This window comes from Pongo abelii, chromosome 1 (assembly GCF_028885655.2).
Source record: "Pongo abelii isolate AG06213 chromosome 1, NHGRI_mPonAbe1-v2.0_pri, whole genome shotgun sequence".
Classification (NCBI taxonomy): domain Eukaryota; kingdom Metazoa; phylum Chordata; class Mammalia; order Primates; family Hominidae; genus Pongo; species Pongo abelii.
This window is the reverse complement of record NC_071985.2, coordinates 148,383,805-148,395,987: the sequence shown is the minus strand read 5'-3', so window position 1 is coordinate 148,395,987 and position 12,183 is coordinate 148,383,805.

The following is a 12,183-nucleotide window of genomic DNA, read 5'->3' as shown; positions in this document are numbered from 1 at the left end:
GCTCAGAGCCTATACAGCAGTCGTTCTTAAAATGTAGTCCCTGACCTGAAACATCACTGTCACCTAGGTGCCAGTTAGATGCACATCTTGGTCTTCACCCCAGATGTTCTGAATGAAGAATACTGTCAAACCTGAGCATGCATTAGAATTTCCTGAAGGGCTTGCCAAACCCAGATGACTGGACCCACCCTTACAGTCTCTGATATAGTAGGACCAGAGTGAGGCCAGAAAAATCTGCATTTCTAAAAGGTTTCCAGACAATGCTGATGCAGCTAATCTAGGGACCACACTTTGAGAACCCCTGCTATAGAACTTAGCATGAAGCTTGCCTCAGTTTAATTAGAACAGAATATTTCAGTGGTTTTCCATCCAAAATCTCATTTCTGTTTCAAAGATTGATTATAGACTGCTGGGATGATACCTCAGGTTTGAATCTAGGTGGAATTCCCACATATTGAAATGTTTTTAGAGGCTGGGTGGTGTAAGTATTCTAATGCAGGTGTCAGCTGGGGGCAGACAGATTAAAAGTACAATGTAAAATGTGGAGCAGTGGACTCTGTTCCAAGTATGTAACATCCTTTTACTGATTTCATTCTCAAAACAACCCATGAGGCAGTTTCCATATTACCATTTCTAGTTTACAAACCAACAGGCACCAGAGCTTAAATAAAAGAAGATTTCATATGGGTAGTAAGGTTAGAGCTAGGATTTAAACTGCGGCAATGTAGCTCCAAAGTCCATGAATTTGTTTTTTGTTTTTGGGGGTTTTTTTTGGTTTTTTGTTTTTTTGAGACGGAGTTTCACTCTTGTCACCTAGGCTGGAGTGCAGTGGTGCAATCTCGGCTCACTGCAACCTCCACCTCCCCAGTTCAAGTCATTCTCCTGCCTCAGCCTCCTGAGTAGCTGGGATTACAGGCACCCTCCACCACACCTGGCTAATTTTTGTATTTTTCATAGAGATGGGGTTTCACTATGTTGGCCAGGCTGGTCTCGAATTCCTGACCTCGAGTGATCCGCCCACCTTGGCCTCCCACAGTGCTGAGATTACAGGTGTGAGCCATCGCACCCAGCCAAAGTCCATGATCTTAACAGCTGTGCCATGCAGTCTCAGTTTGCTAGCTACAAGAGCAAGGTTTAAGCTGCTGAGGTGCCTGGGAGCCCCAATCCTCCCTGCCTTTGAGCAAGTAACTTGTCAGCTTAGATGGAGGTGCACAGCATCCCAGGGCCATTTTCAGTAACCACAGTAGCTCTCTTTTGGTAGATGGTGATGGAAGATCTGTGCTCCTTAGCTTAGCTAAAACACGGGTTCTTGTCCCATGACCAGGAAAAATTAGGTAGTGGACACGTTAAAAGGTGAGAGAGCGAAATTTATTAAAAGAAAGCTGTCAGCGACGGGTGCATTGGCTCACGCCTATAATCCCAGTACTTTGGAAAGCTGAGGTGGGTGGATCACTTGAGGTCAGGAGTTCGAAACTAGCCTGACCAACATGTTGAAAACCCATCTCTACTAAAAATACAAAAATTAGTCAGGCATGGTGGCACACACCTGTAATCCCAGCTACTCAGGAGGCTGAGGCAGGAGAATCACTTGAACCCAGGAGGCAGAGGTTGCAGTGAGCCAAGACTGCGCCACTGCACTCCAGCCTGAGCGACAGAGTGAGACTCCATCTCAAAAAAAAAAAAAAAAAAAAAGGAAAGAAAGCTCTGAACAAAAAAGAGGGCATCCTGCAAACAGGCTTCCACCTCACAGATTGAATACCAGACCACCACACATGAGCTGAAGAGTCCAAGCTCCTCTCCACTGCACAAGGCACACATTCCTGAGAGCTCCACCCCACTCTCCCAGTGCACAGGTGGGCCCCCAGTCCATTGTGGGCATGCCCAGACAAGGCCCTGGGCAGATTCCCTCCTCTGCACAAAAGCATCTGACATAAACACTTGTGAGGTGGGTTGGAGATTCTCCAGGTACCCTTCCTTAGCTACCTCCTGCGTCTATCAGTGGTAATTTATGTTAGATAACATGCTTATGCCTACAGTCTGTTTTACTAAGATGGAGAAAACAGTTACCATTAGGGTGACTCTGGTAATTACTGCTTCCCCTGAGCTAACATGCCTTAATGCTTTCTGTGCATTAATGTCACCACTCTGACACAGCCTAACACTCTGTCAGCAGCATGAGCCAGGATGGCTTCCAGTATCTCCATGGGCTGTCCTCACCACACCTTTGAATAGCAGCTCTCAAAGTCTCACCTTACATCCATCTTTCCCTCCCTATAAAAAGTGCTTTTCAACCTTTGCTTGGGTCTTCCAGTATAAGTTCACCATGCCACTAAGCAGTCAAGCCTATTTTAAGGGAACTAATAATTACACAATAGCTTTTTTACCTTGAGCTGGAAATTGTCTACAGTAACTCGAATTGGTCTTGACTCAACCTCTTGGGGACCCTGAGAACAACTATGATCCTCTTTCCACAGAGTACTCTTTCTGTATTTGATGATAAATAGCCAATGTTGCCTCCTCCTTTGCTTCCCAAATCTTTCCTTTCCTAGGCTACATAAATCAATTTCCATCTGTTGTCCCTGACATAACATAATTTCCTTTTCACCATCCCATCCTCAACCATCCCACCCACATCCCTTTTAGATGAGCTCAAAGGATCCGGTGCAAAGATAATCTGTACAGTGCAGGTCAGGCATGATCTGGTCCATGCAGCATACAGCGGAATTGCTGCCTCATATTAGCTGACATGCTTTAATGCTTTCTGGGCATTAATGATTTCTTAGCTTTCTGGGCAGCCATACTCCTGTTGGCTCATTATAAATTCATAATCAGTGAAGCCCCTTGCTATGTCTAGTTGACAAGAAGTATTGTTCAACCAGATCTCTTTCAATTTACCTTTTACCCATACAGCAGACTTGTTTAAGAAATGACTGTATATTCATCCCTTGAAATTATGTCTTATTTGAACGAGTCCATCCTGAATGCAAAGACTCAGAGACGATGTGTCTTTGTGTACTCCAATTAGAGAAGTTTAGAAAGCAAGCTGACAACCTGTAAACATAACACTTCGAAATGGCTTTTGTTGGTATGGATGACCACTGAAAATGTGTCCACTTAGCAGCTGCCAAATACTGGAAACTAACACAGACTGAGACTGCCCTGGCAGCCAGGCCTTCTTGTTGATATGCTAGGATTGGCTGAAGTGAGAAGCCACTGGAATCCTCTTGACAGGCTATATGTAGCTCATCTTTATGACTTTTTGCCACAGGTCACACACTGGGAGGACAGTCACAATATTTTATTTGGTGTCTATATTAGTTTACTAGGACTGCCACAACAAAGTACTACAAACTGGGTGTCTTATAAAACAGAAATGTATTGTCTCACAGTTTTGGAGGCCAGAAATCCAAAATCAAGGTGTTGGCAGAGTTGGTTCCTTCTGAGGGCTATGAGAGAAGGATCCATTCCATGCCTCTTCTCTTTGGCTTGTAGGCGATCATCTTCATGTTCAGTTGGTATCTTCCCTGTATATGTGTCTGTCTCCAAATTTTCCTTCTATAAGGATACCAGTCACATTGGAATAGAGCCCACCCTAATGACTTCATTTTAATTTTATAAACAGCATATCTCCAGCTGGGCGCAGTGGCTCACAGCTGTAATCCCAGCACTTTGGGAGGCCAAGGCAGGCAGATCATGAGTTCAGGAGTTCGAGACCAGCCTGGCCAACATGGTGAAATCCTGTCTCTACTAAAAATACAAAAATTAGCTGGGCATGGTGGCACGTGTCTGTAATCCCAGCTACTCAGGAGGCTGAGTCAGGAGAACTGCTTGAACCTGAGAGGTGGAGGTTGCAGTGAGCCAAGATTGCGCCATTGCACTCCAGCCTGGGCAACAAGAGCAAGACTCTGTCTCAAAGAAAAAAAAAATACCATATCTCCAAATAAGGTGACATTCTCAGGTACTAGGGGTTAGGACTTCAAGATATGAATTTGGAGGGGGACAGGGGGACACACAATTCAACCCATAAGAGTATCCATGCACCAGCCACCTTGGAATGTCAGTTTATTCACAGGGCTCAAGACTCTGGGGAGTCAGGAACAGGACTGTTCTGTATTCTGGTTGATTTTAAAATACTAGAATTTTGCTTTAATTGCCATATAGACTATGATGATAGTGAAGTTGATGGCGATGCTAACTGTGGTGAGGACAGTCATGGTAGTAGCGATTAAGAACTGCATTTCAGTACTGTGCACAATAAAAGAACTGCCAGGCTTCAATGTGCTCCACATGTTTCCGCAGCCAGAAACATATATCCCTATAAGGCAGGGGTTAGGTCAATTAGTCAGACTTAATTTTACAGAGAGCTAACATGTCTGCAAATAACATTTCTGGTTCTTAGTGTATTGATCTTTATCATCCTACAATTCCATCGGTATTGGTACTGAACTTTCAGTATCTTTAATTTTGGACAGAATCAAAATACTTGAATTATACTCCAGGTCAAGTCTTTAACAGCTATATGGCCCGAGGAAAATTACCTTACCTCACTGGTTATTGAAAAGAGGAAAGATAGAAAGAAATTGGTGTTCTAGATTATGCATTCATTTCTGGATTCAGTTTGCATAAGTCAGTCCTTCCGAGGCTCACAATTTGGGGTAACTGAGGAAGTCAAGGTAAAGCAAGGTCAGGTCCAGGGCAGTAGTCATTGCTATCTTGCCCACTGTGCCCCTACCTGACATTGCACCTAAGTCTCAAGTGGGATTTTTATAGATTGCAAAATCTAAGACAACTTATACACCCATTTCACTACAGGGAGTCCACAGATGTATCTGTTTCCTGTAAACTAGTGGCACACATTCTTCCCTGAACTATTCAGGAGAAATCTTGTCGGCGCATGAAATGTGTTGTATAAATTCAGTGATAAACTGGTGAAGGACCCTGCTATATTCACCAAAAGAATGTTGCTCAGGAAAGTTAACTTGCTGTCTTAGCATAAAAGTAGGCATTTGAGATACCGGCAACTCAAAGAACAAGAGTGACATTTCCCTTCATATCTGTTGCTATTAATGATATAATAATGATCACAAACAATATTATTAATAATTAAAAATGTCACTTTTTTCATCCATACCAAAGAGATTTTTTGTTACTTGGTTCTCATTAATTAGATATATAATTTAAATGGGCCCTATTTCCCATCCTCTTAAATCTGTGAATAACCGCCATATGGTAAGGTACTTACCTTGCAAGGATGAACAACTGGACTTTATCAAATAAACCTGGGCCAAATGATGCAAATCATGCTGTATATGGTTCCAATACTGGGTTTTGCTCAGTTCCTCTGCTTTCCAAAAGGAGTCTACCTGCCTTCAGAGTCCTTCATGTGATCATTATACTGGAAAAACCCAGGCAGCTAGGGTCTGGAGTGGACCCTCGGCAAACCACAGCAGCCCTACAGAAGTGGCCAGACTGTTAAAAGATAAACAAACAGAAAACAACAACAACAAAAGCCCACAAAAACCTCATCCAAAGGTCATCAATCTCAAAGACTGAAGGTAAATAAGCCCACAAAGTTGAGAAAGAATCGATGCAAAAATACTAAAAACTCAAAAAGCCAGAGTGCCCCTTTTCCTCCAAATGACCACAACACCTCTCCAGCAAGAGCTCAGAACTAGGCTGATGCTGAGATGAACGAAATGACAGAAGTAAGCTTCAGAAGCTGGGTAACAACAAACTTCACTGAGCTAAAGAGGCATGTTGTAACCCAATGCAAAGGAGGTAAGAATCATGATAATACATGAGCTGAGAGCCAAAATAGCCAGTTTAGAGCAGAATATAACTGAACTGTTAGAGCTGAAAAAGACACTAACTTCACAATGTAATCTAATGTATTCATAGCAGAACAGACTAAGCAGGTGAAAGAATCTCAGAACTTGAAGCCTATCTTTCTGAAATAAGACAGGCAGACAATAATAGCAAAAAAAGAATGAAAAGGAATGAACAAAACCTTTAAGAAATATGATATTATGTAAAGAGACTGAATCTATTATTGATTGGGGTACCTGAAAGACATGGGGAGAATAACCAAGTTGGAATACTTAAGGATATTATCCAGGAGAACTTTCTCAACCTACCAAGACAGGCCAACATTCAAATTCAGGAAATTCAGAGAACCCCAGTAAGATATTCCACAAGAAGATCATCCCCAACACACATAATTACTGGATTCTCCAAGGTCAAAATGAAAGAAAAAAATGTTTAAGGGTAGCCAGAGAGAAAGACCAGGTCACCTACAAAGGGAACCCCATCAGACTAACAGTGGACCTCTCAGCAGAAACTCTACAACCCAGAAGAGGTAGGGAGAGAATATTCAACATTTTTAAAGAAAAGAATTTCCAACCCAGAATTTCATATCTGGCCAAACTAAGCTTCATAAGCAAAGGAGAACTGAGGGTATTTGTTACCACCAGGCCTGCCTTGCAAGAGCTCCTGAAGAAAGCAGTAAATATGGAAAGGAAAAACTATTACAGCCACTACAAAAACACATTGAAGTACACAGACCAGTGACACTATGAAGCAACCACATAAACAAGTCTGCCGAATAGCTAGCATCATGATGATAGAATCAAATCCACACATAGCAATACTAATGTTAATTGTAAATGGGCTAAATGCCCCAATTAAAAGAGAGTGGCAAGTTGGATAAAGAACCAAGACCCATTGGTATGCTACCCTCAAGAGACCTATCTCACATGCAAAGACACATATGGGCTCAAAATAAAGAGTTGGGGGAAAATTTACCACACAAATGGAAAAAAGAAGAAGCAGGGGTTGCAATCCTAGTTTCTGACAAAGAGATTTTAAAGCAACAAAGATCAAAAAAGACATAGAAGAGCATCACGTAATGGCAAAGAGTTCAATGTAACAAGAAGAGCTAATTATCCTAAATATATATGCACCCAATACAGGAGCACCCAGATTCATAAAGCAGGTTCTTAGAGACCTTCAAAGAGACTTGGATTCCCACACAATAATAGTGGGAAACTTTAACACCCTACTGACAATATTAGACAGACCATTGAGACAGAAAATTAACAAAGACATTCAGGACTTGAACCCAGCTCTGTATCAAGTGGACCTGGTATATATCTATAGCACTGTCCACCCAGAAACAACAGAATATACATTCTTCTCATTACCACACAGCACTTACTCTAAAATTGATCACATAATCAGAAGTAAAACACTCCTCAGCAAATGCAAAACAACTGAAATCATAACAGTCTCTCTGGTCTGAGAGACTGAGTTCTCACAATCAAATGAGAACTCATGGAAACTGAACAACCTGCTTCTGAATGACTCTTGGGTAAATAATGAAATTAAGGCAGAAATCAAGACATTCTTTGAAACTAATGAGAACAAAGATACAACATAGCAGAATCTATGGGATGCAGCTAAAGCAGGGTAAAGAGGGAAATTTATTGCACTAAATGCCCATATCAAAAAGCTAGACAGATTTTGGCCGGGCTTGGTGGCTCACGCCTGTAATCCCAGCACTTTGGGAGGCCGAGGCGGGCAGATCACAAGGTCAGGAGTTCGAGACCAACCTGGCCATTATGGTGAAACCCTGTCTCTACTAAAAATACAAAAATTAGCCAGGCATGGTGGCAGGTGCCTGTAGTCCCAGCTACTAGGGAGGCTGAGGCAGGAGAAAAGCTTGAACCCAGGAGACAGAGGTTGCAGTGAGCTGAGATTGTGCCACTGCACTCCAGCCTGAGTGACAGAGCAAGACTGTCTCAAAAAAATGCTAGACAGATTTTAAGTTAACAACCTAACATCACAACTAAAAGAACAAGAGAACCAAGAGCAAACAAACCCCAAAGCTAGCAGAAGACAAGAAATAACAAAGATTAGAGGTGAACTGACGGAGATAGAGACATGAAAAACCTTCAAAAAAATACATGAATCCATTAATTTTTGAAAAAAAATTAATGAAATACATAGAACACTAGCTAGACTAGTAAATAAGAAAGGACAGGAGATTCAAATCAACACAATCAGAAATGATAAAGGAGATATCACCACTGATCCTACAAAAATACAGCCATCAGAGTTGTTTTTATAAACACTTCTATGCACATAAACTAGAAAATCTAGAAGAAATGAATAAATTGCTGGAGACATACACCCTCCCAAGACTGAATCATGAAGAAATCAAATCTCCGGATAGACCAATAATGAGTTCTGAAATTGAGGCAGTAATAAACAGCCTATCAGCCCCCAAAAAAGCCCAGGACCAGATGGATTTATACCTGAATTCTACCAGAGGTACAAAGAAGAGCTGGTGCCATTTCTACTGAAACTATTCCAAAAAAATAGAAAACAAGGGACTCCTCCCTAACTCATTCTATGAGGCCAGCACCATCCTGATACCAAAACCTGGCAGAGATACAACAAAAAAGAAAACTTCAGGCCAATAATCTTGATGAACATCAATGCAATAGTCTTCAACAAAATACTGACAAATCAAATCCAGCAGCACATCAAAAAGCTTAAGCAGGCCGGGTGTGGTGGCTCATACCTGTAATCCTAGCATTTTGGGAAGCCAAATTGGGTGGATCATTTGAGGCCAGGAGTTCAAGACCAGTCTGGCCAACACAGCAAAACCCTGTCTCTACTAAAAATACAAAAAAAAAAAAATTACTGGGTGTGGTAGCATGTGCCTGTAGTCCCAGCTAATCAGGTGAAGCATGAGAATCACTTGCTCCTGGAAGGCAGAGGTAGCAGTGAGCCTAGATTGTACCACTGCACTCCAGCCTGGGGGACAGAGTGAGACACTGCCTCGGTGGTGGCACACTCCTGTAATCCCAGCTACTCAAGAGGCTGAGACAGGATAATCATTTGAACCCAGGAGGCAGAGGTTACAGTGAGCCAAGATTGCGCCACTGCACTCCAGCCTGGGTGATAGAGTGAGACCCTGTCTTTAAAAAAACAAGCTTATCCACCATAATCAAGGAGCTTTCATCCTCAGGATGCAAGGTTGGTTCAACATATGCAAATCAATAAATGTGATTTATCACATGAATAGACCTAAAGACAAAACCCACATGATTATCTCAATAGATGCAGAAAAGGACTTTGATAAAATTCAACATACCTTCATGTTAACAACTCTCAATAAACTCAGTATTGAAAAAACATACGTCAAAATAATAAGAGCTATATATGAGAAACCCACAGCCAATATCATACTGAATGGGCAAAAGCTAGAAGTATTCTCCTTGAAAACTGACACAAGACAAGGATGACCGCTCTCACCACTCTTATTCAACATAGTATTGGAAGTTCTGGCCAGGGCAATCAGGCAAGAGAAAGAAAGAAAGAAAGAAAGGCTATTCAAATAAGGAGAGAGGAAGCCAAACTATCTTTGTTGACAAATGACATGATCCTATATCTAGAAATCCCCATTTTCTCAGCCCCAAAACTTCTTAAGCTGATAAGCAACTTCAGCAAAGTCTCAGGATGCAAAATCAGTGTGCAAAAATTGCTATCATTCCGATATGCAAACAACAGGCAAGTGGAGAACCAAATCATGAATGAACTCCCATTCACAATTTCCACAAACAGAATAAAATACCTAGGAATACAGCTAACAAGGGAAGTAAAGGACCCCTTCAAGGAGAACTACAAACCACTGCTTAAAGAAATCAGAGATGATACAAACAAATGGAAAAACATTTCATGCTCATGGATAGGAAAAATCAATATTGTGAAAATGCCCATATACTGCCCAAAGCAATTTATATATTCAATGCTTTAATAAAACTACCATTGACATTCTTCACAGAATTAGAAACAACTATTTAAAAATGTATACGGAACCAAAAAAGAGCCTGAATAGCCAAGACAATCCTAAGCAAAAATAACAAAGCTGGAGGCATCATAGTACCCAACTTCAAACTATACTACAAAGGCTACAGTAGCCAAAACAGCATGGCATTTGTACAAGAACAGACATATAGACCAGTGGAACAGAATAAATAATCCAGAAATAAGGTCACACACCTATAACCATCTAATTTTCAACAAACTTGACAAAAACAAGCAATGGGGAAAGGATTCCCTATTTAATAAATGGTGCTGTCAGAACTGGGTAGCCATATGCAGAAAATTGAAACTGGACCTCTTCTTTACACCATACACAAAAATCAACTCAAGATGGATTAAAGACTTAAATGTAAAACTCCACACTATAAAAACCTCAGAACAACCCTAAAACAAAATCTAGGCAATACCATTCAGGACATAGGCATGGGCAAAGATTTCATCATGAAGACTTTTGCAACAAAAGCAAAAATCGACAAACAGGATCCAATTAAACTAAAGAGCTTCTGCACAGCAAAAGAAACTATCATCAGAGTGAACAGACAACCTACAGAATAGGAGAAAATTTTTTCAATTTATCCATCTGACAAAGGTATACAAGGAACTTAAATAAATTAACAACAACAACAACAACAAAAAAAACATTAAAAAGTGGGCAAAGGACATGAACAGATGCTTCTCAAAAGAAGACATACATGTGCCCAACAAACATATGAAAAGAAGCTCAACATCACTGATCATTGGAGAAATGCAAATCCAAACCACAATGAGATACCATCTCATACCAGTCAGAATGGCTATTATTAAAAAGTCAAAAAACAACAGATGCTGACAAGGTTGTGGAAAAAAAGGAACGCTTTTACACTGTTGGTGGGAGTGTAAATTAGTTCAACCATTGTGGAAGACGGTGTGGCAATTCCTCAAAGACCTAGAGGCAGAAATACCATTTGACCCAGCAATCCCATTACTGGGTATATACCCAAAGGAATATAAATCCTTCTATTATAAAGACACATGCATGCATATGTTCATTGCAGCACTATTCACAACAGCAAAGAAATGGAATCAACCTAAATGCCCATCAATGATTGACTAGATAAAGAAAATATGGTACATATACACAATGGAATACTATGCAGCCATAAAAAACAAGATTATGTCCTTTGCAGGGACATGGATAGAGCTGGAAGCCATTATCCTCAGCAAACTAATGCAGGGACAGAAAGCCAAATACCACATGTTCTCACTTATAAGTAAGAGCTGAATGATGAGAACACATGGACACATTGTGGGAAACAACACACACTGGGGCCTGTCGGAGGGTGAAGAAGATAAAAGGGAGAATATCAGAAAGAATAGTTAATGAATGCTCGGCTTGATACCTAGGTGATGGGATGATCTGTGCAGCAAGCCACCATGGCACATGTTTACCTATGTAATAAACTTGCACATCCCGCACATGTACCCCTGAACTTAAAATTAAAAACAACAACAACAAAAAACCTTTTCCAAAGATTTGATCTTATATCAAGTAAACCCCAATTATTTCTGAGGAGTGTGTCTTCCTTCAAAATAAGAGATTATACTCTTAAAGCTTTAAAAATAAAACACCCACACTCGTACACACAAACTGTGTCAGAGAAACATTTCCAGACTGTTAGTGGCACTTCTGTAAATTCTGTGAAAAGATTTTGTGTCCTATTATATTCTTGAAAATTATTTTGGTTTTTTAGGATTCAAAAAATGAAAGGTTTCAAAAGCAAAGACAGTAGCAAAAGCAGCAGCAGGTCAGTGACACCTCGAGCTCTGACACAGCAGCAGCAGCTGCCACCTCAACAGCAGCCTCCATGGCCACGAACTTGTGTTATGTGAAATATAATTTTCCATATAAAATTATATTTAATATTTAAAAATAATAGAGCCATGATAGGGAATATTAGAATCCAATTTTTCTACTTGAATTTTTCTTTTTCATTATAGAACCCCATGTTCTGGTTGAGCGTGAGAAAAATGGTTTCATATTAACAGCCCCTGATTACAGCATTGAAATTTATGATGAAAAACCATGCAAGGTCCTCCTTCCTGTACGACTTTAGTCCAAATAACCATCACCTCTCTTTGGGCTGGCTGTAATAGTCTCCTATTTGAACCTCTTATTCCCTTAAAGCAGCCAGAAGTATCTTTCAAAATCATAAATCAAATCTTACTACTTTCCAGGTGGGTGTGGTTGTGCACCCCTGTAGTCTCAGCTACTGAGGAGCCTGAGGCAGGAGACTCATTTGAACCTTGGAGTTCTAG